This window comes from Aotus nancymaae, unplaced genomic scaffold (assembly GCF_030222135.1).
Source record: "Aotus nancymaae isolate 86718 unplaced genomic scaffold, 86718_ANA_hifiasm-v0.15.2.pri h1tg000009l, whole genome shotgun sequence".
Classification (NCBI taxonomy): Eukaryota; Metazoa; Chordata; class Mammalia; order Primates; family Aotidae; genus Aotus; species Aotus nancymaae.
In genome coordinates this window covers 11,844,511-11,871,443 of record NW_026988420.1, presented here as the reverse complement: position 1 = coordinate 11,871,443, position 26,933 = coordinate 11,844,511, and the positions used below count along the sequence as shown (strand labels likewise).

Below are 26,933 nucleotides of genomic sequence, written 5' to 3'. Positions count from 1 at the left end.
ACAATTTTAAACAGATATGAAAAAAAGACCAATTGAAGCCAAGGTAATAATAAGAATTCTCCCAAGGATAGAATATTTTTCCAGGTAGGCAGCTGTGTGATTAGAGGCACCCGTATCCACTCACTTTTCACAGAGCCTAAACATCTTTTAGTCTCAAAGTGTCTTGAATCTCTGAGACCCTCATACAAAGGTCAGCTGACTATGTAACAAGGATTCTGTTTTTGAGGAATACCAGGAGATGCTAGGATGGGAAAATACATGGGAAAAACCAGGTAACCTAAAGACAGAGAGTGTCCAAAATAAGCTTTATTGTCTAGCCCAAGGTAAGCCCTGATCCTGGGCTCATACCAGACATGTGCTGCTGTTCACACTCTTGGAACTTACCAAAGTCAGTTGCTTCTTTTCAGTTTCCATGTTATTAATGTCACTGCAGTATTTGACACCCCTCTTTCCTTTACTTTTTCCCACAACTCCCTTAATGTCAGCTTTTGTTGCAGCTACAAACAAACCCCCCAAATCAATGGCTTACAAAATCCAGTATTTATTTCTTGTTCACATTGCATGGGACCTGCAGATTGGCTACAGCCTTGGCAGGGGTCCATGTGTCTTCTCATTTTGAGCCCATGATGAAGGATTGGCCACCATCTGGCCCATGCTGTTCTCACAGTGGGTGATAGGAACAGAAGAAACAGAGACACTGCATACACAACAGTTAAAGCTTCTGCTCAGATGTGGGGTGTGTCATGACTGCTAAGCATCCATTGGCTTAAGTGAGTACACTTCCCTCTACAGGCGCCTGGAGAGGGGCATGAGCAGAATTAATGATGAGCAAATTGTAGGATCAACACTAACTAGCTCTTCTTCAATTTCTCTGACTGTGCCTACGGAGTCGCAGAAGCTGTTTTTTCTCTGTCTCAGACTCTCCAAATGCTGCATGCTCTCGAGTTCTGTCCTTGCTGGCTTTTCCTCTCCCTCTGCCTGTTTTCCTGAGTCCAGCCTGTCCATGTCCGTAGTATCCGCTGCCAACACCTCTGCATTTACATCTTTAGCGCCACTTCTCTCCTTGACTTTAGGCCTACTTTCCCTATATAGTGAATGCTTCTGTCTAAATATCTTTTCAATATCACAAACTGAAGTTATACAAAACTTATTACCTACTTTTCTCTAAATTTCTGCTTTTCCTGAAAGTTCTGAATTGCCTACTACCACCTCATGAATACAAAATATTGACTCTTCTTTCTCCTTCTCTCCCTAAATCCAATCATCATGATAGCCTCATTTCAGTCTTCCCCACCATCCCCCATCTGCCATTCCAGTCCCTGCACACCCTTATTGTCCTTTCAGTAGTAAGCCACGTATAGCGGGCTTCCAATTTGTCTCTCCTTCTCCAGATTCTCTCAATTTCAATTCCTACTCCATGCACCTGTCAAAGTGATCATCTTCAAGCATGAAATCATCACGGTATTCCCAGTCAATAGTCCTTTGGCAACCCTGTGTCAGCGCAGTTCAAACTGCTGGAACCACAGGAGTCCACACAGGTGCCTCACAGAACAACAAGGGGAGAAAGGGTGGAAATTTATACTCTCCTGTCTTTTAGTTTAGCAAAGGAAGCTCTAGTATAGGTAGATATGCTGTGCATGATTTGAGTAAAGGGGTCTTGAAATATCAAGCCAATAGACAAACATAAATACTTTGACAATTCCTCACCTGCAAGATACATAAAAAAAATTCTTAAAGGTGTACACTTCACAGTAAGGCTTCAGTCTCCTTCTCTAACCTCACCTTCCACCATGTTCTCCACCAATCTCATCTCATACGCACACCATCCCTGCCAGGACAGCAGCCACACTGAGACACTCAGTGTAGTTCTCTTGGCTGGAAGCGCCGTTCTCTTGGTTCCTTTAATTCCATCCACCGAGATTACTGTTACTCATTCGCCCTTTCAGACATCTAGTTTACACCTTCTTTTCTCTCTTGAATGTCCATATCTCTCCTTCAGCAGCTGATCACTGCACTTTATAACTCACTGGGAAAATGTAAATTTGAAAAACAGCTTCCACACACTACTATCCCAACATCTACCTACCTACCTGCACATATATGAATGTGCTTGCCTTCTGTTCTGTTTGTGTTGGTACCAGTTCCTGCTCCTGTCTTAGGCCAGCTCCTCCACTGTGTACCTGATTCCACCTCCTCTCATCAAAAGCATCTTCTTCAGTCATTATCCTGACTGTCCTAAATTACCACATTTTCTTCACTGCTCTATCATTTCCATTGGGACACAAGTATAGTACAATTTACGCCAGCTTTCCAAGTCCATCTCTCATCTCATGGCCTCCCATGACCATTATCTTTTAAAACAAAACTCTGTAGAAGAGTCTCCTAATTCACTGTCTCCTCCCCACCTCTTCCATTATCACTTGAGCTACTCCAAGAATGCTTTTATTCTCACCTATCCCCAAACTACTCTATCAATCACCAAGGCTTTCACCTTGCAAAATCCAACAGCAATTCATATCCCTCATGTTGCTTGACCGATTAACACTTACATTGATAACTTCTTCGTGTTGAAACGTTTCTCACTTGGTTTCTGGCACATTATTCTCCTGCTCCTACAGGATTAGTCCCTCTTTTAAAGTCTCTTTTGTGGAGTCTTCCTCATTTTTCTGATATGTAAGTGTGTGGAGTGCCCAAACTGTCCCAGGTGATTGCATCTGATCTCACAGCTTTGAATAACACTTTTAAGCATCAAAAATGCCCAAAATGGTCTGGCTCCCATTACCTTTCTGACTACAAACACTCCCCCAGATCTTCTGCCCCAGTTGTTCCCCAGAACAATCCTCAGTATTTTATGAACGTGGCACTCGGCTCTCCCCTTAGGGCCTTTGGGCTTGTTGCTTCCTCAGTCTTAAAGGTCCTCCTCCAATATGCACGTGGCTCACTTTTTTTTTCTAGCCTATGATCAAATATTGTCTTACCATGATGCTTTCTCTGAACACCCAACGTAAAATAGCAATAATCTCCCTACAATCCAGCATTCAGCTCATGATTTTCTTTGTCCTATTTTGGTCCTTTCTATTGCATTAATCAATTTCTGACACATTATATGTATTTATTTACTTGTGTATTTGTTAATTATCTTGTCTCCTTCCTTGAGGGCAGGGGATATATCTATTTTGTAACTCCTTTATACCCAGCTCCCAGAATGGTGCTGGATATGTGAAATATTTATTAAATAAATGAACAAATAATACATTCTGTTTCTTCTTAAACATTCTTGAGTAGATTCTGATTTATGCTACTGTACAGGATGATAAAGGCTGCTACTCTCCTGGAAATTTCTACAGCCTAGAAATACAAGCTGCCACAGTTTCTAGGCCTGCCTTTGATTGTTTATGACCCCAGCCTTAAACTGATTTCATTACAGCTATTTCTAGGTGTTTTACTTAAAATAAGTGCCCTGAGATCTCTAAAGGGTGAGGAACATTTTTTTTCAATAATAAATTCATGTAGATTCTTTGAAAACATTAAATATTTAACTGCAACTCTTTTAAATAAAAAATAATAATTGAAATCAAAGCTATGTAGTTGACTTTCAAAAGTTAAAGCTTTAGTGCTGATCTTTATGGTGTTTGAGCTTTGAGCCACCTTCCAGAGAAATCTCACTAATCTCTTAAAGGAAAACTGGAGCGCAAAAGGATCATCTAGATATCTTTGGTTCAGGGCTCCTCTATAAAGTTCTGAGCACCACCTAACCTGTCTGACAAGCCAAGTAGTGAGGTGAGTTTTCTAGAAAGATGCTTGGAGTGACTTCCTGTTCATTCTCTTCTACAGCTCTCTAGCTTGCCTTAGAGTATAATGTCCTCTTGGTTCCCTACTACAGCATCCATATCTAGGATTCAGCTTTCCCTCCTCCCCCCTTAGAACATGTGCAGTTCCCACTAAGCTGTCCAATAGAATAGCCACTACTCACCTGTGGCTACTTAAATTAAAATTAACTAAAATAAAAATAAGATTTAACATTCCATTTTTCAGTTGCACTAGTCACATTTCAAGTACTTGGTAACCACATGTGGCTAGTAGCTACAACACAGAATATTATGGAACATCTCTATCTTTGCAAAAATTTCCATTGGACAGAACTTCTCTAGACTCTCAGGATCACACTTCTGGAATCCTAACTGATTTTTCAATATGCTCATTCTTCAGTCTTTCTCTCAGATCACAATTCTCACTCCAGCTTCAGCCCCTGAAGCCGTAAGACTGGACTTAGTGCTCAAGTCATAACAACGTAGTGATAATGCCAAGTCTGTTCTCAGATCTCCATATACGTTTAAATGTGTACCTTTACATGTAAGCAAATGTAACCTCTATTTATATTTACATTAAGACTAGTGATGACGTTGAAGTCACAGGTTGCTAGAAGAGAATGTGTGAGAAGAACCAATCAGAGGGGATCTACTGCCTAGGAGAAAGAGCAAAGCACCGGGACTGGAGGAAACAGAAGGAAATTAGTACATTCCAGTGAAACTATGCGATGATAAAACCTCCAGGAAGGAGATAGATCAATCAAGGAAATAACACGTGGGAACATGGAACAGTTTGCATCCTTGTAATTATGTGCAAGTCATAGGAAGCGGACTCTAAACAGAGGTAAAGGTTTTGCTTACATCTGAATTGTGCATCGTTCATTCACTGAGCTATAGCAGTTAGCCCCTAATTTATGGTAGCCATGTTATTATGGGGAAAAAAACAAAAACAGTAACTGAAGGCAGGGACATTCCTTGGGCCCAGCCTGGAGAGCAGTTTTGGCCAGATTTGTGCTTCTAAGCAAGTCACAAAAGGGAAGAATATAGCTAATATATAACAAGATTGACTCCTTCCTGTGTTAGAGAGAGAGAGAGTTACTGGGTAAAGTTTGGAACTCCTGCTGAGAAAGAAAACCAAGACACCCAGGAGCCCAGGCTGGGAGAGGACTAATTTCTCAGTCTCCTCGAGAGGCACTGACCAGGTTTTCAGTGTGGTATTGGCAGCATCACCTCAGATTGCTCTCTTGACATTTAATATCACTGAGATGGGAGGGCATGCCAGGGCCCAGGAATAGAACAGTGGTGCCAATCAGAGGGATTGCTTTAAAACAATAATAATAAAACAAGAAATAAAGCCTTGATGAAGGAGTAGGGTTTCTGTTTAGAATGCCAGGCATCATGAAGGACATGGAGGGGAGGAATTAGCGATTCTGACTTTGTGAAATCACATCATTAAATCTACTTCTAAGCTCTAAGCTATCCACTTTTCTCCCAACCCCCAGAGAGGGAGAGAGCTGAGCAATTTTGCTGACCAATGAAGTCATTCTACTAGTGGGTGTTTTAAAAAATGAGTTGAGGCCATAAATACCCCAGTATGCTTTAAATTCAAGCAATATGTTTCAATAAAGCTAAATTTTTATATCATTGCCAGTATTGAATCAGTAGACTAAATTCTGCAAATGGAATTCAAACTATTTAAAAAAATCAAAAAATATGTAACTAAGCCTTCATATGAAATAACTTAGAAATTCTTTTCAACTTAATGTACAAGCCATTTTTGCTCTGGGCTGATATCTCTAATCTGTGCAGAATTTCTTTTTGAGACATATGGATACAAAAGCAAAAGAAAAGGGGAAAAAAAGTACATGCCTTAAAACCTTCAATGCTCTGTTAGACTCAGTTTCTTTATTTCAGAAACCTGGCAAAAAATTATTGATTTTCTGAGAAACAAGCAGGCAAGGATCAGCTAATTTCTTGAGGCAACTAATGGCTTTGTTATTTGACATTTCTGAAGGGCTTATCATGTGCTCAATATATAGAACACAGAAGGGAAGTGAAACATTGGCCTGGACTGAAGAACTGTGAATGTGTCCCAACTGGTTTGTGTGGATGAGGTAAATATATCATTCTGATTTCTGTTCTGCCTTTCTGGTCTCCAGATGGACTTCCTGAGCCTTGAGAAGTCATCTGAATGAGAATAAAGGCATAAACCATTCATGTATGAAGAACCTACTATGCAGGTAATGTATTAGCCTCCTATGAATCCTTTACAACAATCAAGAGGGGTTAGGTATTGTTTAGTATTCCCTATTTTCAGATGCAGAGAAGTTAGGTAATTCATGCAAGGTTGCACAGCTTTATAGAGGGAGCCAGATTCAAACTCATGTTTCAAATTCTACGTCCACATTTTTTTCCACAGAAATTAGAATGATCCTCATTGTAAACAACATATAGGAACCTATTTCTTAAACCCAAATCTCTGAGTAATTCTAATTCTCACAAAATTCCACTCAAAAGAGTTTTGTAGTTAAAGAATATGCTTCTATATATTGGCTTATAATGTGAACCTTTCCTAGACATTATGTAAAGGGAGGCAAATGAAGAATTAAATGGATTATTGTGCTGCACAAGACAGCCACATGTAATCTTCTTGGACCTCCCAAAGTCGCAAGAATTCTTGGTCAAAAATTGTAGACTTTCTGGATGCTCAGGAGTTAACCTAAAAGAAACCTGAATATTTTATTCCATAAAGGCATTAAAGCAAGTGCATGAAATGGGTCTGCACAATTCTGTACCTGCAGGCATTAAAAACATGCTGCCTAGAACGTAGAATTGACTTAACTCCTAGTGATGCAAGAAAAAGGGTTCCTTACAGCATTACTTCTGAGAGTGATATCCTATATGTCATTGTGCCCTAATGGAAGAGAAGTAGACAGTCTGCTGTCTTCCATGTGCCAAAATGAGATCTCTGAGTTACTTTCAGAAAAAGAATGGTTGCAGAAGCATTTACTCTAATTGGCTACCTTTCAGCAAAAGTTTCCATAAAATGTCTTAGAAGAGGCAAAGAAAACAGCCTAAGAAAACAGTGGGAAATACATCGTGACGTGGCAAACTGCACTCACGACTCAATAACTTTTTATCTTTTCCTCAAGGCAAATAGTTCAAAAGATTGCTTGCTATTATTTGTGCTGCTGGGATCTAGTTTTCTGCTTTGTGTTTCCTCACAGGTAGTGATTGCCAAGAGGAAGAGTTAAATAAAATAACTTGTCACAAGCTAGCGCATGACTTAAGCTCTAGGGAGTGAAATTCCAGAAACAGAACATCTTCCCTTAAGGAAGGCATTTCCCATCAGATTTGCAGGAGTGTGACCCAATATTAATTGAGTGCCTACCATATGCTAGGTGCTTTATAAATAAAATTTTAACCCCTTTAAATATAATTTAATCTCATAAGGGCCATAGGAATTACCCATTATCATTATCTTCACTTTACATGTGAGAAAGCTAAGATCAGAGGTTTTTACAAAATTGCCAAGGTCATGGAACTAGTAAGTTACAGAGATGTTTTCTGCTTTTTTTAAATTTTATTTTAAAATTTTTATTGAGGTATAATGTTCATATAATAAACTCTATATGTAAACTGCACTAATCTTAAATGTGCAACCAGTGAATTTCTACATGTGTATATGCTCAAGTAGTCACCATCTAGTTCAAGAGTTATTTTCACATTGCGGGAAGTTCCTTTTTGCCCTTTTTTATTCAAAATGTACCCAAGAGGTACCATAAAACCCAAGAGGTACCATAAACATGGATTAATTATGCTTCTTCTTAAGCTCTGTATGAATGTAGCATGACTAGCCATTGTGGTTTGCCTGGAGCGGAGGGGTTCTGGGATGTTGATTTCTCAGTGCTAAAACTAAAGCAATTGGTCACACTATAAATGGAATTGGACAGTGTGTGCTTCTTTTGCTCAACATAACGTCTGTGAGAGTCATCTAGGCTGAAGTAAGGTTTTGTTTTTTTATTACTATGTATCTTTCCACTGTATGACTATTCCACAATTTATCCATTATTCTGCTGATGTACATTTGAGATGTTTCCAGTTTTTGGCTTTTATGAATAAATCTAGGACCATTCTCATAAAAGTCTTTTTGTGAATGTGATTTCTCAATTCTGCTGGGAGCAGAACTGTTAGGTCATAGATAAGTATACATTTAGCTTTAGTGGATACCACCAATGTTTCCCTACAAGGCTGTACCAATTTACACTCCTACTAGCAATTTATGAGAATTTTGGTAGTTTCACGTCTTCATCAACATTTAATATGTCATTACTTTTTAGTCATCCTTGCAGTGTGCTAGACTGCTATCATAGACATTCATTCCTTTGTGTATCCCTTTCCCACACTGACTTGCCCTTGGCTGCATGATTCACTGTAGCCAATGAGACATTAGCAAGAGTAACACAAACAAAGGTTTGATAAACCCTTGGACACTGGGACTTGTTCTTGTGGAACACTCACTAAGGCAGACTTGATTCACCATATAAAGATATCTGGCTGTGCTTCTCAGAAGACCCCATGGAGAGGTGTAAGAGAGGTGGAAATATTAGCATGGACTGCTCAGCTGGGCCCAGGGGTTCCATGCATCCCAGTAGAGGCACCACATATGTGAGTGAAGAAGCCACCTTGGAAGCCCCAACTCTTGTAGAAAAAGCCACGACATATGAAATGAGAAAATACTTGCAAGAAAAATGCCTGACAGGGGTTAATCTCCAAAATAGATAATGAACTTCTATAACTCAATAGGGAAAAAAAACCCTAATGAGGTGGTTAAAAAGTGGGCTAAGGACTTGAGGGACATTTTTTTCAAATAAGATATGCAAATGACCAGTAGGTATATGAAAAGAAGTTTGATACTACTAAGACACTGGGGAAATGCAAATTAAAACCAGGCTGCCCTATCACCCCATACCTTTTAGGATGGATATTATTTCTGAAAAACCATAAATATCTATACCTACTATGTACCCACAAAAATTAAAAGTTAACACGTGAAAGTGTTGGTGAGGATGTGGAGAAATTGGAACCTTTGCACACTTGTGATGAGAATACAAAATAGTACAGCCACTATAGAAAACAGAAGGAAGGTTTCTAAGAAAGTTAAAAATAGAACTTCTATAGGACCCAGCAATCTCACTTCTGGGCATTTATTTAAAATAACTGAAATCAGTAACTGAAAGATATATTATTTATCTCTTTTATTATTATTGTGAATACTGATGCAATAAACAGCAAAACAAATGCTCTCTATTATTACAGCTTTATTCACAAGAGTCAAGATGTGGAAACAACCTACATGTCCATATAAAGGTGAATGGACAAAGAAAATGTGTTATATGCATATAATGGAATTCTATTAAGCCTTAAAAAAGAAGGAAAAGCTGCAACATATGATAATGGAATAAAACTTGAGAGCATTATGCTAAGTGAAATAAGCCAGTCATAGAAAGACAAATGCTGCATAATTCCACTTATATGAGATATCTAAAATAGTCAAACTCATAGAGACAAAGAATAGAATGGTGGTTGCCAGGAGCTGGAGGGAGGGAGAAATGGGAAGTTGCTAATGAACAGACATAAAATTGTAGTCAAGCAAGATAAATAATCTCTAGACATCTGTTGTACAGCATTGTATCTACAATAAGGTATTACATACTTTAAGAAGGTAAATCTCATGTGTTTTGACCACAATTTTTAAAAGCTGGCTTTTTTAAAGGAGATCAACAAAATTAATACTCTACACAAACTAATCCAAAATAAAATAGAGAAGACATAAATTGCTGATATCAGAAATGAAATAGGGTCCCAAAGACATTAAAAGGATAATAAAGGATATTACAAACAACTCTACACCCACAAATTTAATACCTCAGTTGAAAGTCCTTGAAAGACATGCAGTGCTAAAACTCACACAAGTAGAATATGTAATCTCAAGAGGCATGTATTAAATAAATGGAATCAATAGTGAACAGACACTTCTCAAAAGAAGACATTTATGCAGCCCACAAACATATATGAAAAAAAGCTCATCATCACTGGTCATTAGAGAAATGCAAATAAAAACCACAATGAGATACCATCTCATGCCAGTTAGAATGGCAAGTATTAAAAAGTCAGGAAACAACAGATGCTGGAGAAAATGTGGAGAAACAGGAACACTTTTGCACTGTTGGGAATGTAAATTAGTTCAACCATTGTGGAAGACAGTGTGGCGATTCCTTGAGGATCTAGAACTAGAAATGCCATTTGACCCAGGAATCCCATTACTGGGTATATACCCAAAGGATTATAAATTATCTACTATAAAGACACATACACACATATGTTTATTGCAGCACTGTTCACAATAGCAAAGACTTGAAACCAACCCAAATGCCCATCAATGATAGACTGGATAAAGAAAATGTGGCATATATACACCATGATATCATACAGCCATAAAAAAGGATGAGTTCATATCCTTTGAAGGGACATGGATGAAGCTGGAAGCCATCATTCTTAGCAAACTAACACAGGAACAGAAAACCAAACACTGGATGTTCTCACTCTTAAGTGAGATCTAAACAATGAGAACACATGGACATAGGGAACATCACACACTGGGGCCCGTCAGAGGAGTGGAGAACTAAGGGAGGGATAGCATTAGGAGAAATACCTAATGTAGGTGATGGGTTGATGGGTGCAGCAAACCACCATGGTACATGTATACCTATGTAAGAAACCTGCATGTTCTGCACCTGTATCCCAGAACTTAAAAAGTATAACTTAAAGAATAAAATAAAAAAATAATCTTCCAAAGAAGAAAGCACCACACCTACACAGTTTCACTGGCGAATTCTATGAAACAAAGAAATGATATTACTCTATAATTTCTCCCAAAAATTTGAAGCAGAGGAAATACTTCTTAACTCATTTTATGGGGCCAGCATTCTCGTAATTACCAAAACTAGATACAGACATTGTAAGAAAAGAAAACTGAAGATCAATATTTTTCATGAAGGCAAATGCAAAAGTCCTCAACAAAATGGCAGCGAATCATATTCAACAATATGTTAAAATAATTACACATCACAACCCAAATGGGATTTACAAGTATGCAAATTTACTTCAACATTTGTAAGTCGATTGATATAATCTATACACAGATGGAGAAGAAAGAACTAAAACTATCTTTGTTTGCCACTAACATGATTGTCTATTCAGAAAGTCCCAAAGAATTAACAAAAAGTACTCCTGAAACCAAGTAATTGTAACAAAGTCACAAGATACATTGTTAATATAGAAAAATCAGTGGATTTCCAATATACACACAATAAACAGTTGGAAATTTGAAATTAAAACCACAATACAGCTTACAATAGCACAAAAAAGTCTAACAAAATATTTATAGAATCAGTATGTGTAAAATGGCCAAACTCTAGAGAAATAAAGAAAATCTAATAACTAGAGACGTAGTGTTCTATGTTCATGGACCTGAAGACTAGAGTTGTAAAGATAGCAGTTATTTCAATATAATCTGTAGATTCAACACAATTCCAATCAAAATCTCAGCATGTTATTTTATGATATTAATAAACTAATTCTAAAGTTCATATGAAGAGAGAAAAAAGACCCAGAATAGAAGATGTAATGCTGATGAAGAAGAAGAACATCATTTCACTAAACCAAACACCACATGTTCTCACTCATAGGAGGGTGTTGAACAAGGAGAACACATGGACACAGGGAGGGGAGCACTATACACGGGGGTCTGTTGCAGGGGGAGTGGGGGGGACAGTGGGGGGGGAGTTGGGGAGGGATAGCATGGGGAGAAATGCCAGATATGGGTGAGGGGGAGGGAGGCAGCAAATCACACTGCCATGAATGCACCTATGCAACAACTTTGCATGTTTTTCACATGCACCCCAAAACCTAAAATGCAATAAAAAAAAAAAAAAGAAGAAGAAGAAGAACATCAGAGGACTGACAGTTTGCAACTTTGGAACTTAGTACACAGCTACACTAATCAAGATAGCATAGTATTGGCAAAAGAATAGATAGATAGATTAATGGAACAGACTGAAGAGCCTAGAAATAGATACAAAAATATAGTCAACTAATCTTTGACAAAAGAGCAATGGTAATTTAATAGAAAAAAGATAGTTTTTGTTTTCTTCAACAAATTTTACTGGAATAACTGGACATCCTTATGCAAAAGGAAAAAAACTAAATACAGACCTTTTATCTTTCAGAAATAATAACTGAAAATGGATCACTCTTCTGAATATAAAATGCAAAACTATAAAACGTCTAAAGGGTAACAGAGGAGAAAATCTAAGCAACCTTGGGCTTGAGTTTTTATATACAACACCAACCTCTTAAAAATAGATAAATTATACTTTGTTAAAATACAAAATTCTGTCACGTGAAAGACATCTGTTAAGAAAAATTAAAGACAACTCAATCTAATAAAGAACTAATATCCAAAATATACAGAGAATTCTTAAAACTCAATAAGAAGAAAACAAACACTGAATTAAAAATTGGAGAAATTTGAACAAATACCACACAAAAGAAGATATACAGATAGCAAATAAGCATATGAAAAGAGGCTCAATATCATTTGTCATTAGGGAATTGCAGATTGAACCACTATTAGAATTAGCCTATTAGAATGACTAGCATTAACAAAATCTGACAATACCAATTGCTGGCAAGAATATAGAGCAACAGGAACTGTCATTCTTTGCTTGTGTGGATGCAAAATGGTCCAGCAAGTTTGGATGATAGTTTGAGAGCTTCTAGAAAATCTAAACACGGTCTTACAATACAATTGTGCTCCTAAGTATTTATACAATTTTATTGAAAACATATGTTCACACTAAAACCAGCCCACTAATATTTATAGTAGCTTTATTTATAAGCACCAAAATCTAGATGCAACCAAGATATATTCATTAGGTAAACAGATAAACTATAGTACATTAGTGCAATGGAATATTATTCAGTGATAAAAATAAATTAGATATTACACCATGAAAAGATGTAAAAGAATTCTAAATGCATAATTCTAAGTGAAAGAGATCTGTTTTAAAAGGTATATACTGTATAATTCCAATTACATGATCTTTAAGAAAAGACAAAACTATAAAGATAGTAAATCCATGATGTTCTGGGAAAGGGGAGGGATGAATAGGTGAAGGACAGGGGAATTTTATTATGGTGAAATTATTCTGTATGATGCTGTAAATGGTGGATCCATGACATTATGCATTTGTCAAAACCCATAGAATTGTACAACTCAGAGTAAACTCAATGTATGCACATTTTTTAAAAATCATGTAATAGGGGTTGAAGAATCCCTAAAAGGAATACAGACCATGACAAGATAATCTAATTCTGTTACAACTGTATGAAACAACTTCACTTAAGAGAATGTAGGGTAAAGGTGCTGACTTTGGTAACTTTGGAAATGAATGGAAGCATTATACTCTAGTTGATAAAGCTATTTCCTTTGGGATTGCAACTTAACAATTCTAATAATGCTGTATTTGTGTACTGGATTTGAACAAATCAGTAAATGGATTTGTTCCATTTACTGGAGAAATGGAGAAATTTGTAGGAGTCAAATTTCTCACTGTTGGAGTTTATGGATAAGCAAGGATAGGAGGTTGAATGATCCATGCATGTGGTAATGGATTAGAATTGGAGATATCAGTAAGAACTTATGTTTAATTTAATACAGATGTGGATGGTTACACATAGAAATATTTATAGGTATGTATACATATGGGAGTTATCAAATATATATGTATACATCTCTGTTCTGTCAGCTGAGAGGGACAAAAGAAAATGATAGCCCCATAGCAATAAATACACCCAGACAGATCTTGGTTTTCAATATGATTTTGAGATAAAAGGAACCAGGGCACCTTGAAGAAATTACTGATTTTAGGACTGGGAGGAAATACTCAAGATAAGGACAGGGGATTTTGTAGTGCCAGAAAGTAAGGACTTGTCAAAAACATAACAACAAAAGCAACAAATATTATTGATGTGGGTATGTCAAGAGCATACAGAGGCCAAATGAAAGAGCTCCAAAAGGCCGAAGTGGGAACAGTTTAAGTAACAAAATTAAAAGTAGTATTGGATTATAACTTAGAGTATAAAATAAATATCATGGGTCCATACTGAAGTAAATAAATTATTGAATAAATTAATAAATGGAGAAAGAGAGAACTCTCTTAAGCAGAAGTATTGGAAATAAATTATGTAGATTTTTCACCCTAAAGATGGGGAGAATAACTCCTCTCTCCTTATGTGTGGGCTGCAGATGAAAATAGTGTATTAGAGATAACCACTACACATCTATTAGAATGGCCAAAATCCAGAACATTAGCATCACCAAATGTGGGCAAGGATATGGAGCAACAGGCACTTTTATTCATCGCTGGTGAGAATGCAAAAGGGCAAATCCACTGTGGAAGACAGCAGTCCCACTCCTTGCTATTTACCCCAAAGAGTTGGAAAAACTCTTTGTCCAACAAAAACCTACACACAAATATTCATAACAACTTTATTCTTAATACCAAAGCTTGGAATACCATGATGATGTCCTTTGGTAGGTGAATGGATAAGTAAACTGTACTACATTTAGAATATGAAATGGAATATTAATTAGCACTGAAAGGAAATGAGCTATCAAGCCATGAAAAAACACAGAAGAAATTTAAATTCGTATTACTAAGTGAAAGAAGACTATCTAAAAAGGATACATACTGTATGCTTCCGACCATATGATATTTTGGAAAAAGCAAAACTATGAAGACAGAAAAAGCATCCGTGGTTGCCAGGGGTTAGGAAGAAGGAAGGCTGAATAGCTGGAGAAGAGTGAATTTTTAGTGCAGTGCAGGTACTCTGTATGATACTATAATGGTGGATGCATATCATTACATATTTGTCAAAACCCTCAAAATGTATAACACCAAAAATAAACTCTAATGTACGCTGGGGACTTTGAGTGATAATCACGTGTCAGTGTAGGTTCATCAGTTGTAACAAATGTACCATTCTGTTAGAGGACAGTGATAATGCAGAAGCTATGCATGTGTTCGGCAGGGAGTACATGAAAAATCTCTAAGGTTTTCTGTGACCCTAAAACTACTCAAAAAATAGTCTACCCACACCAAAACAAAAAGAGGCATTTTATCTTTGTAAGCTTCCTCCCCTAACACTGTAACTTCAGTCTAATTATGAGCAAAACAAACTCCTAGAGAGTCATTCTACAATATACCTGACCTAGGGCTTTCCATGGTACAGTGGTCGTCACGCTCACCTCACACTATACCTGATTAGTACTCCTTAAACTCATCAAAGTCATGAAAAATAAGAAAATCTGAGAAACCTTCACAGCCAAGAGGAGCTTAAGGAGACATGATTATTAAATGTAATGTGGTATTCTAGAGCAGAAAAAAAAAAAGACATTAGGAAAACTCTAAGGAAATAAGAAAAAATTATGAAGTTTAATTAACAATAATGTGTCAATTTGATTTATTCATTATAACAAATCCACGGTAATGATGTCACATGTTAATGATATGGGGGACTGTGAGGAGGTACATGGGAACTCTCTATCTGTTCAATTTTCATGTAAATTTGAAACTCTTCTTAAAAAACAATACCTATTAATTAAAAAGACCAATATGCCATAGACAAGGCACAGTGTCAATGTGTCTCCTTTCTGTAATCTGCTAAGTATTACAGCTTTAATCCTTACTAGGTAAGACAGACCAAGTTATTAATCTCAAAGACATCAAGGTACCCCAGAAATAAATTACAGATGGCTTTAGGTAAGAACTTGAATTAGACTGAGTGGGAACCATGATATGTTTTGGGATATACAAGTCTTGGGACATTAAGACTCTCATTAAGACTCATGTCACAGGATGAACACAGCTGCAGAAAATTGAGTTAGAGACTCAAGTAGATGTAACCAAAACCACTCTACGTGCTGCAAGAGAATGTTAAAAATACCGAGGATCCATAATGCATATTTCAATCACTAGTGACGTTAATACTGAACATTTAAAACATGTTCATCAAAAACAAAATTATTAATTAGATTTGGCCAGGTTTACCTTAGTAATGCATGATAGGACCATTCATGTGCCACCTTAAACTGCTGAGGTGGTGTTGAGAAAATAATTTTTTATGAATATCACAGTTAAATGTCATCTTCCTAGTACAGATGTTCTAGTTCCCAAACTCAGAACAATTTTAGCAACTGTTTATAATAGTTAAAATGAATCTTGGGAAATCAAATTCGTTTTTTCATAAGTTTAGTTTTTTCAAATTGTTCATTATTTTGATTTCACTTTTTTATTGTTTAACATCTATCATTTAGCCTTGACTCCAAAACTTGCAACTTTATCTGAAAATTCTCAGCCTCTCTGTCAAGGTATAAACGATGGGAGCACCTAAAGATCACACTTTCTAAGGCAGAGGTCCCCAACCCCCAGGCCACAGACTCACTGGTGTCTGTCAATGACCTGTTAGGAATAGGGCCGCCCAGCGGGAGGTGAGTGGTGGGTGACCCAGCATCATTGCCTGAGTTCCGCCTCCTGTTAGATAAGCAGCAGCATTCCATTGTCATAGGAGCAGGAACCCTACTGTGAACTGCTCATGAGAGGAATCTAGGCTCTGTGCTCCTTATAAAAATCTAATGGCTGATAATCTAAGATAGAACAGTTTCCTCCAGAAAACATCCACCTCTCTCCCTCTCCCCTCCATCTGTGGAAAAATTATCCTCCACAAAACTGGTCCCTGGTGCCAAAAAGGTTGGGAACTACAGTTCCAAGTTCAAAATGCTCCAGTTTTTCTTGCTTTATTAAGATAAAACTGATAAAAATTATATATAAACATATATATACACACAGTACACAACATTATATATATATTATATATATATATGCTGCACGCAGTGGCTCAGGCGTGTAAACTAGTACTATGGCAGGCTGAGGTGGGGGGCTCAAGACCAGCCTTGAAGTCATGGGTTCAAGGCAGGCCTGGGCAACAGAGTGAGACCCTATCTCTTAAAAAAAAAAATACAAAAAAGAAGAGCCTTAAGCTTAGACCATCATTTTTGGGTTAACTCAGCCTCATATGATACTCGGTTAAAAGTTCAGACTCCCAATCATTTGTCCTTTCCCATCAGAGTTTTCCTTCCTTATCCTCTTTTCTGAGTTGTGTCTGGATTCAGGATGAACCTTATTTATCCTCATGGACTTATGAAGAGAAGCTTCTGTGACATAGCTTTCCTTCCTGCTTTCTTTAGTGGCACATCTGCTTTGCTCTGGACTCTGTGCTGCTATCCACCTGGATGTTCCTACTGGCACTTGGACTTTTGGGCTTGTCCAGGCTCCTAATGCCAAAATCTGCAGTGACTGTGATTTGCCGTAAGTCTGAGGTCTCTGTGCTCTATACCAGGGCTTAGCAAACTTCTTCTATACAGAGTCAGAAAGTAAATACCTTAGGCTTTGCATGCAGTCTCTGTCACATACTTTTTTTCTTGTTTATTATTGTTCTCTTCCTCCTTTTCCTCTCATTTTCTTCCCTCTCTTACTTCACTATCATCTTCTTTTCTATATTCCCTTAAAATTAAAAAAAAAAAAAACCCATCTCAGGGCCATAAATAGGTAGGCTGTGTCAGGAGTTGGCCTGCAGACCACAGTCCACCAAACCCTGCCCTGCAGGCTTTGTCTTCTGACCTTGGGCCCCTTCCTATTCTCCTACATGGATCCAGCTCCTGTAGACAGTCTATGGAAGACTGTAGACTATTACAGGTCCATCTATCAAGAAAATTCCCTCTGCCCACAGCTTCATTGCCTTTCCGCCATTCTGATCCCAGAAACAGAGCAACAGCCAGCATGTTCTTTCATTCCCTCTCAACCTAGCTTGGTTTTGTTGGGATTTGATTGCTCGAGGCCCAGGAGATACAACGTGCTAGGTCTGCTTTCAGGGACTCTAGCAGTAACATTCCCATCCTGGAGACATGGTCTCTAAATTCCTCTTCTTTTCCTCTCAGCAAAAGGTTTTCTACTTCTTTATGTTGGGTGGATCATGTCCTGTGATAACTATGGTTTATAGTAAAACTTTTCCACTATGTCATACCAGACTTGTGTTTTACTTCATAGAAGAGAGATTAGGGAATTGAGAAAATAACTTTCATTCTCAACCAAGCTTAGCTGTACGTAAACTTCAAGATTGTTTTTTGTTTTGGAAATGGACAATTAAAAGCAGATCATTTTTCAATACAACACATTTTCTGATACATTCCTGAAATAATTATCCTAAATCTCCATACTACCTAATCAAATACTTTCTGGTTTATCCATTACTCAGATGTACACAAGTTTTCTTAAACAAGGGTGCACAAGTATGTATTTCGAGTTACCAGACATCTAAACTGCTTACTGCTGACCATGAGTTTGCCATACTTTGCAGGAAGCGCTTAGCATCAAGGTAAATCCAAGTATTCTAAAGTTACATATTATAATCAGCTATTTAAATATTGTAAGTGATCACTTATTCATAAGACCAGGCCCTACTTTTTCCTTCCCAAGATATTTTTCCTGATGCAATAGCAATTAAAAGGCACTCATAATCATAATCACAGCAATTCTTGTGTTTTCTGGCAGCTCTGCCCCACCCGTACATAGCAAGCCTCCAGAGATGTGCTCTGCCTCTGGAACAGAGAGCATCTGTCCTCAGCAGTGGCTCAGCCTGTGCTCCTGCCTGGATCACACACAAGAGCCTCTGTGGTGACTCTGCCATACCCTAGGAACCATCGTCAGTGACTCAGTGGCACCCAGCAAATGAGAAGGCTGCTACAATGCTTAGCTGCTCTTTCCTCTCATGAAGATTCTTCATTCTTTGCTATCTGCAGGGTGAAATACAGCAGATTTAAAATTCCAAAAAGCACTCTACTTTAGATGCCCTGCAATATGGCTCAAGCTTTGATTACAGAAAGAGGTAAAATGTATAAGATGGTTCATTATGAATTTAAAAAGATTTTTTTTAAAAAAAAAAAAAGCTTAATTTCATTCAGAAAGGCCAAAGCTGCTTGCCTGCTTGCTTGTGCCTGTGTTCTTGTCCCCTCTCTCTCTTTCTATCTCTCTCTCTCTCTCTCTGTCTCTGTGTGTGTGTGTGTGTGTGTGTGTGTGTGTGTGTGTGTGGAAGAAATATCTGGTCCCCATCACAAGCCTTCTTGCTGAGATCCCTGGAGAATATAAGGTGGGTACCACTGGGCTAGGCTGTTAAAGAATTGAACCTCCCACCTGCCTGGTCTGAAATTCCAGCGTTAGAACCACCTCTTCTGGGGTATGTTCATTTGCCTTTTCAAGCAAAGTCATGAGTTGCCTTGTCTATACTCCCACAGCTAAGGTGATCAAATGTCCCAGTTTGCCAGGAACTATACCATTTTTGAAAAAATGAAAGTCCCACATCCCAGAAAACCCAGGAGTTTGTCACCATACTACTGTGTTCAAGGGTCAGTGTTTACACTATTATAACAATCTAGTTAGCTGCTGGTTGTCCTCACTAAATGTGAACTTGAAGGTAGAAATTATGTCAAGCTGTAAAAAACTTGGTGTTGAAAGAATGAAGGAGCATTTGAGAGAATGAGTAAGTGAATGAACGTATGCATGGTTGGATGAAACTCATTAGTCTGATAAGCTTATCTATAGTTTTGAGAGGTTTATTTATCATTTTTCCTGAGAGAGAAGCAAGATACTTTTCCTTCAGTAAATTTACTCAGATTAGTGCATTAAATCTAATAACATGCCTGGATTGCATACTTGAAGATACTACTGGGATCAACATCAGAAAACCTAAGTATACATGATGTTGGGCTGCTGAAAGGGGTAAAGCAACCAGAGACCATGGCCAAAGCTGAGCACAGGCTTCTTCTAGAAGAGAGCAATTTCTATGGTTTAAATATATCCCATAAAGTATATGTGTTAGACATTTATTTTTTTTTTTAATTTTACTTTACGTTCTGGGGTACATGTGCAGATCTTGCAGGATTATTACATAGGTACACACATGCCATGGTGGTTTGCTGCCTCCATCCCCATCACCTACATTAGGAAGTCTGCTGCAGTGGAACTCATAACTGCCTCTTTTCCCAGGTCCTATGTCCCGAGAAGGTGAGGCTTTATTTCTAAGTCCCTGACATGCTGCTGCCTTTTTTCAGAGAAGCCCTGCCCAGCAAGGAGGGAATGTAGTCACAGTCTGCATGTAGAGGCGTTGTTGAGCTGCTGTGGGCTCTGTCCAGCTGCTGTGTGTGTAAATGTCCTTGAGGTTTTGTTTATACAAGTAAGGTTAGAACTGCTTCAGTAATGGCGGACTGCCTCTGTAATGGCAGATTGTGTCAGTAATGACAGATGGACTGCCTTGGTAATGGCGGACTGCCTTGGTAATTGCAGACTGCCTTGGTAATGGCGGATGCCATTCCTATCAGGGAGCTTGACCTTCCTGGGTTGAACTCAAACTGCTGTGCTGGCTGTGAAACTCTCAAGCCAGTGCATTTCGGATTGCTAATCTTTGCATGAGTGGGACTTGATGAGCCAGATCAGCTGGCTCCCTGCCTTCAGCCTCCTCTTTTTCAGCGGAATGTGTGGCTCTGTCGCCCAGGCATTCCAGGTGCCAGTTAAAATGGCCACCCAGATTTGTGTGTTTTTTTTTGTGCTGGCAACCCACAGCGCTTGTTAGCCAGTGGAAGTCTCCTGGTCTGTAGGCCATAAAGACCGCAGGAGAAGTGCAGTATCTGAACCGGAGTGCCCAGTCGCTAGAAAAGTCCCTGATGGCCTCTGTTGGATGGGAGGGCATGGTCCTGAGGTCAGCTGCACTTCCCAGGTTAGGCAGTGCCCCACCCTGCCTCAGCTTGTCCTCCTTGGGCTACACTCACTGTCCAACCAGTCTCATTGAGATGTACCTGGTACCTCAGTTGGAAATGCCATGAGCACTCACCCTCTGAGTCACTCTTGCTGGGAACTGCACTCCGGAAGCTGTTCCTATTCAGCCATCTTGACGGAGCTCTCAAATGTGCATTTTTATAATTTGATTGGCATAGAGTTAATGGAAGCTAACAGTACCTTGCCTTTTTCCTCACTGATATCCAAGGACCTAATCCCATCTCTAACAGGAATCTTGGGCATCCACAACTTCCCATGTTCAACAGCCTCAAAAGGAACATTTGTATGCTACATGTTATAAATTCATGGTGATGACTTTTCTTGGCTTCTTACATGCTGGATGTAGAGAATAAAGAGAAGTCTCTGGTATATAAGAAAGAAGCATTTCTCAGAGCCCTTTGCCTTTGTTTCACAGCAGACTTTTCAGTGGAAACATCACAGCCCAGGAAATGGTGGCATGACACACTTAATGTGCCAGCCTAGGACATCAAGAGGCAGCTTTGAGTTCATGAGGACCAACTCGACTTTGTCTCCAGAGAGCAAACCATTGATGGGTAAGACACTTGCAAGAATCTCACCAAAATTTGCCTTTTCTTCCACAAATTTAGGGGGTGGCATGCTCAAATTCAGATTGCTCAAGTAAACTTTGTTGCTGCTCTGTGCACAGGCCACTGATCTCAGTGCAACACAGAAACCCTTCCTGAGGATATGTCTGAGAGGCCAGACTTCTTTAGACAAAGTGTAGCTTCACTTGCCCCAACTCTCCCTACGTATGTCAGACCGACCTGCTTGTAATAAAATTCACACAAAGAATTTCCAGTGGGAATCTCTCTGAACTGGATAGGCAGCTCTCTCCAGCAGTGCCATCAGATATTTCTACACCAGAGCATTTTCCAGTCTCTGAATGTTCTGGTGTCCTCCCTAGGGATCTCCTAGTACCTGCAGGTCACAGGATAACAGGGGCTGTGGTAGCCTCACCTAGGAGCTCCTGGAGCAGAGGAGACACAACAGTGGCAGAAACTTGATTTCTAATGCAGCTGTGTTGGGAGGTGGGGCCCAAAGGGGGATGTTTGAATCATGAGGATACTCCACTCATGAATGAATTAATTACATTATCATGGGAGTGGATCCCTTATTAAAAGACAAATTTGTCTCTTCTTACTCTCTCTCATGCCCTATTTGCCGTTCCATCATGAGATGACACACCAAGAAGGTCCTCACAAGATGCCAGCCCACTGATCTTGGATTTTCCAGCCTCTAGAACTGTGAGCCAGTCCATTTCTGTTCATTATAAATTACCCAGTGTGTTGTATTCTGTTATAGCTCTGCAAAATGGACTAAAGTAGCAAGAGATCAGGATTTTGTTTCTGGTCCATCTTTTGTATTGGCAAATGAGTCAACTGTATACAGTTTATGTCATAAGAAGCTCAGCTATAAAAAGATAATACATTAAATGTTTTTTCTTTCATGTTCATTCAACTGAGTTATGCAAGTGTGAGAGGTGAGGGTGGGAAAAATACAAAGGTAAATGTGGCATGTTGAAAGCTGGTATGAAATCTTAATTAATGCAAAGACTCAGAAGTTAGGAGGCCTGTATTTGTACGTCATCACTCCTGTCTTCCAAATCTGTGATCTTGGGCAGGTTATATAGCATAATTAATCCTCAATTGCCTTACCTATGAAATAATACTAATAATACCTAGCTTATAAAGTTAGTTTGAAGATAAAAAAGAGAAAACATTTGACTTAGCATTTGACACATAATCTCTTCTTCATAAATGGAAGTTACTGTCATTTTTTATTAAGATAGAGCCCTTGGCATGTGGAAGCCACAGTTTGGCTCTTATTATACTAAAGACTGTGATGAGAATAGAAAGTGCTATAATATTCATACAAGAAAAATGTTATGGGGAATTTGGAGGAGAAAGAAAGAGAGTGAAAGATAGAGTGGGAAGAGGGAGAGAGATTATTTCTAACTGGAAAATTTGGGAAGATATAATTTAGAGACATTGGAGTATTATGGCAGACCATAGAACTAGCTGTGAACATATGACCTCTGAAAATACTGAGAGAATGATTTTTCCTCAACTTCATAAACTGCTAATTTCTTGAGTTTTGGGACAGCCTTAAACCTTTGCATACTTTGAATACTCTAATTTTGTACAGATCAATCACTAAATATTTTTTGATTAATGTTCACAAAATAGATCATGGCAAGTTGAAATATAATCTGCTAAATAACTGATATGCTTAAATGTTCATTAGTAATATGTAAGGACCAAAAGAAAGTTTGTTCATCTTTCAAGGTTCTCTAAGATTTTTTTTAATTTATTTTTTATTTTTTATTATACTTTAAGTTCTGGAATACAAGTGAAGAATGTGCAGGTTTGTTACATAGGTATATACATGCTATGGTGGTTTGCTGCACCCATTAACCCATCATCTACATTAGGTATTTCTCCTAATGCTATCCCTCCCCTAGCCCCCTACCCCCCAACAGGCCCTAGTGTGTGATATTCCCCAGTCTGTGTCCATGCATTCTCATTGTTCAACTCCCACTTAGGAATGAGAACATGCAGTATTTGGTTTTCTGTTCCTATGTTAGTTTGCTGAGAATGATGGTTTCCAGCTTTATCCATGTCCCTGCAAAGGACATGAACTGATCCTTTTTATGGCTGCATAGTATTCCATGAGAAAAAATAGCTTACTTTTCCTTTTTTGATAGAAGTTAAAGAAAGTTAAATGTGATAACCATTTTTTCTGGACAGCTCATCACTATAAATCTTCAGGCCTCCCAGGGGCAAAGGGGCAAATTAGATGAGACGTAATTGCTCAGGCTTGTTCTATTCCAAGTTCACTGTGGGATGAGGACTTAGCTTTGACCCTGGGAAACACAGACCCTGGGAGTTCTGTGTTTACTCTTCTCTTCTGAAACTTTGGTGTAAAGTTTGAATGCCCACTGTGATGACATCTTCCCACCAGCCAAACACAAATACAAGTTTCATGACTTTATGTTCTGAATTTACATGCATTTCTCTTGTCTTGCCAGTACTTAGGCATTCACAAAAGCAAACTCTAGCTATAACAAATGTAGAAATCGCTTTGCCCTTCACTCCACCCCCAGGTTTTATACACTTATATTCTCTTTATAGCAAGAGGATTTTGTCCTTATGTTGTGCTTTTCCTTGAGGACTCAGAACTTCCCAAAATCATATATAACAGCTGGTGCTACTCTAAGATTCCCTACAAGGCAAAATGCAGATGGTGATGATAACCACCCACACATTGTCAGTTTGCCCAGACATTACCCTCAAGGGAAAAAATTTGCACCAGTGAAATAAGGACATTTTTATGCCAGCAAAGATCAGGCTGCTAAAAGGTTTGGTGCTTTCCAGATTCTGCCCCCATCCACATAGGCTCCAAACAGAGAAAGATAAAATAGTGAAGAATCAAGGTCCCAGGATTAATTATGAAACACCAAAAGCCACTTTGACTTTTCCAGTGTAATTAATTGCTTTGCAAGTCAAGGAACAATAATGGCCTAGATATGTGGGTCTCAGACAGAGGACAGTGTGTGGACCATGAATTCACAGAAGGCCCAAACATTCATTCTCTTATCCCTTACACCTCTCATGGTTCCTTGCATGGGGTCTGAGCATCCAAATAAATATCTGAAGTATAAATAACTAAGGGAACAAACAGCTATCAGCAGAGTCTTAGTTCTAGAGAGACTGATGCCCAGGAAAGGCCTAATAGAATTAGTTCATCATGGGATGATGGTTATAATTCCAATCCAACCAACCAATGATCTCATATTGGGTAAGTTATTTGGACTTTCCAAGCCTCTGTTTTCCCATGCATAAAATAATATAATATTTACCTTAAAGGGTTGCTATGAGAAGTAACATATAGAAAATAGCAAATGTACAATGAGTAATCAAGTGATCTTCACAAGTAGCCCTCTGAATAATCTGATATTCCTTCACAGGTAAGCAAAGCAGTTCTGCCTCACCTGTGTTACAGAACTCAGGGTGGAAAGCAGAGAATAAAAAAATAGAACTCTTATCCACACAATGACAAAAACCAGTTAAGCTAAAATAGAATACAACTAGGAGTCAGAAATATATTTGTTTTCTCTGATTTTGCTAATTAGTAGGTGTACAGTGTTGACAAAATCATTTAACCTGTTATTTCCAGTTATATCAGCCACAAATTATGACTATAATTTTTGCTTATCTCAACATTTCTATTTTGAGATCTGTATAAGATACGACCATGCCTTATAAAGGGTGAAGCATTATACAAATATAAAACATTATTATCAATTGAGATATTTCAAGTTGTATAATAGAGAGAAATGGACTGGAAATTCATTTGGCTTGGCCAGCAGGCAAAGTGTAAGTATGAAAGAGAAAATCACAGGGCCAAGGTCAAGTTACAAGTCAGAGTCCCTAACATTAGATCCAATAAACTAAACAAGTCTCATCTTGCAAACTTGGAAAACCTTCTTGAGGAGACTTGTGAGGATATGTCTGGGCCCAATTACAAGGAATGCCATTGTACTGCAATCCTGGCTGTTAAGGATGCAGTAGGTAGGAGTGTCAGCATGCATGCTGGGAATTTTCCATCCTAATATAACATGCCCTCTATACCCAAAATACCACCAACAGCCCACTTCTTAAAACTCTCTGTTCTGCAAACCCTGACTTGCTTTGTTTGCCAATTACTTTGAATGTTCTTTCTCCACTTCCTGGCACACCTTACTTCCTCCTACCATTTCTTTTTTTTATTATCACTCTAAACTCATTTCCTCAGGGGCCTCTTCAACTTCTATGGGAATTTCCATGTGAATCCAAAATTTACATAATTGTCCTGATATCTTACCCATACCCATTTCTAATAAGTCATTATCACCTCAATCCAAGATGGCTAAAAATTTATACATCATCAATCTTCCATTCCCCCCACCAAAACAAACATTGCTTTCCTAAGATGCCATTTGTCTCAAGGGTGTGCAATGTTTTGCAACATTTTTCTGCAATATGTAAAGAGTTATATAACTTAAATATATTCTGTTGTATTGGAAGAAATGTACTTTCTTTAATTCAGGGATTTTCCTCTTTCACTACAGTGCATCTAAGTCCTGAGGGTTTTGTGAAGCTATGGTGTCATGAGGAGTGGACCCCAGGTCCTTGTTGTTCTGCTCTTGTATCATTCCCTGAGAGTTTCATAATATCGTTCACCAGCCTTCAGTAGTTAGTCCATACTCTTTGCTGCCAAGCAAGGCCTCACTCACATCTGCTAGGACCCTTTAGGGTACAGTGATTCATTATGGCTAACAGCTTCTTAAATGAGGAGTAACAGCTGAAGGGCAAAAAGGGTAAAAGGAAAAATTATGAAAAATACATTAACTCATGTTTCAAAATAAAAAATGTTTTCTAAATTTACTTCCAAATACAGTGGAGTAACAAAGATAGATTTACCCTTCCATCTGTGAAATGAACAACAACAAAAAAATGGACAAAATATATTTTTTTCTTTTTCTTCAGAGATTCCTGTTCTGAGAAGGTATCTTTAAAAATATTTCAAGGCATTGGATATGAGGCAATGAAAAATGGTGATCCCTGAGAGATAGGAAGCAAACAAGGTGAGTACAAGGTGAGTACTCCCAGCTTATTGCCTGGGAGTTTCTACAATGCCTACAGGGGTTGGGGGTGTTGTAACCGAGCGAGCGCGAAATCACCACTGAGACAAAGACTAGGCCAAATACAGGGTCTTTATTGCCGGCGGCCACGGAGGATTCGCATCTCTCTAACCTGTGGCCCCGAAAGGAGGGTGTCAAGACCTTCTATGCTCGTAAACCACCTCCTGGGCAGGGGTGAAGGTGAGGGGCTTCGGACATTCTGAGGGCCAGTGGACTTTGGACATTCCGAGTGCCAGTGGCTTTTGGACATTCCGATTGTTACTTAAGTGGTTCACAGAAGTCAAGATAAGAGTTAGTTTACACATTGTCTGAGTAGGGTGGAAATTACAGACCTTATTACAAGTCTTAGTTTTTCTTAAAATGGCACAAGGGACAAAATGGCGTTGGTTTGTACTGCTTGCCTGTCAC

The 26,933-nt window shown here is 38.5% G+C and overlaps 2 long non-coding RNA genes across 2 annotated transcripts in view; one reads left to right on the top strand and one right to left on the bottom strand.

The window, feature by feature from the left end:
• The window catches only part of LOC135273831 (uncharacterized), a 440,128-nt gene that overhangs the window by 195,517 nt on the left and 217,678 nt on the right, over positions 1 to 26,933 (bottom strand). The window lies entirely within an intron of this gene.
• LOC135273832 (uncharacterized) lies at positions 5,967 to 22,075 on the top strand. Its single transcript, XR_010341622.1, has 3 exons — positions 5,967 to 6,049; positions 21,240 to 21,375; positions 22,019 to 22,075. It is a non-coding gene; the product is annotated as an uncharacterized LOC135273832 (long non-coding RNA).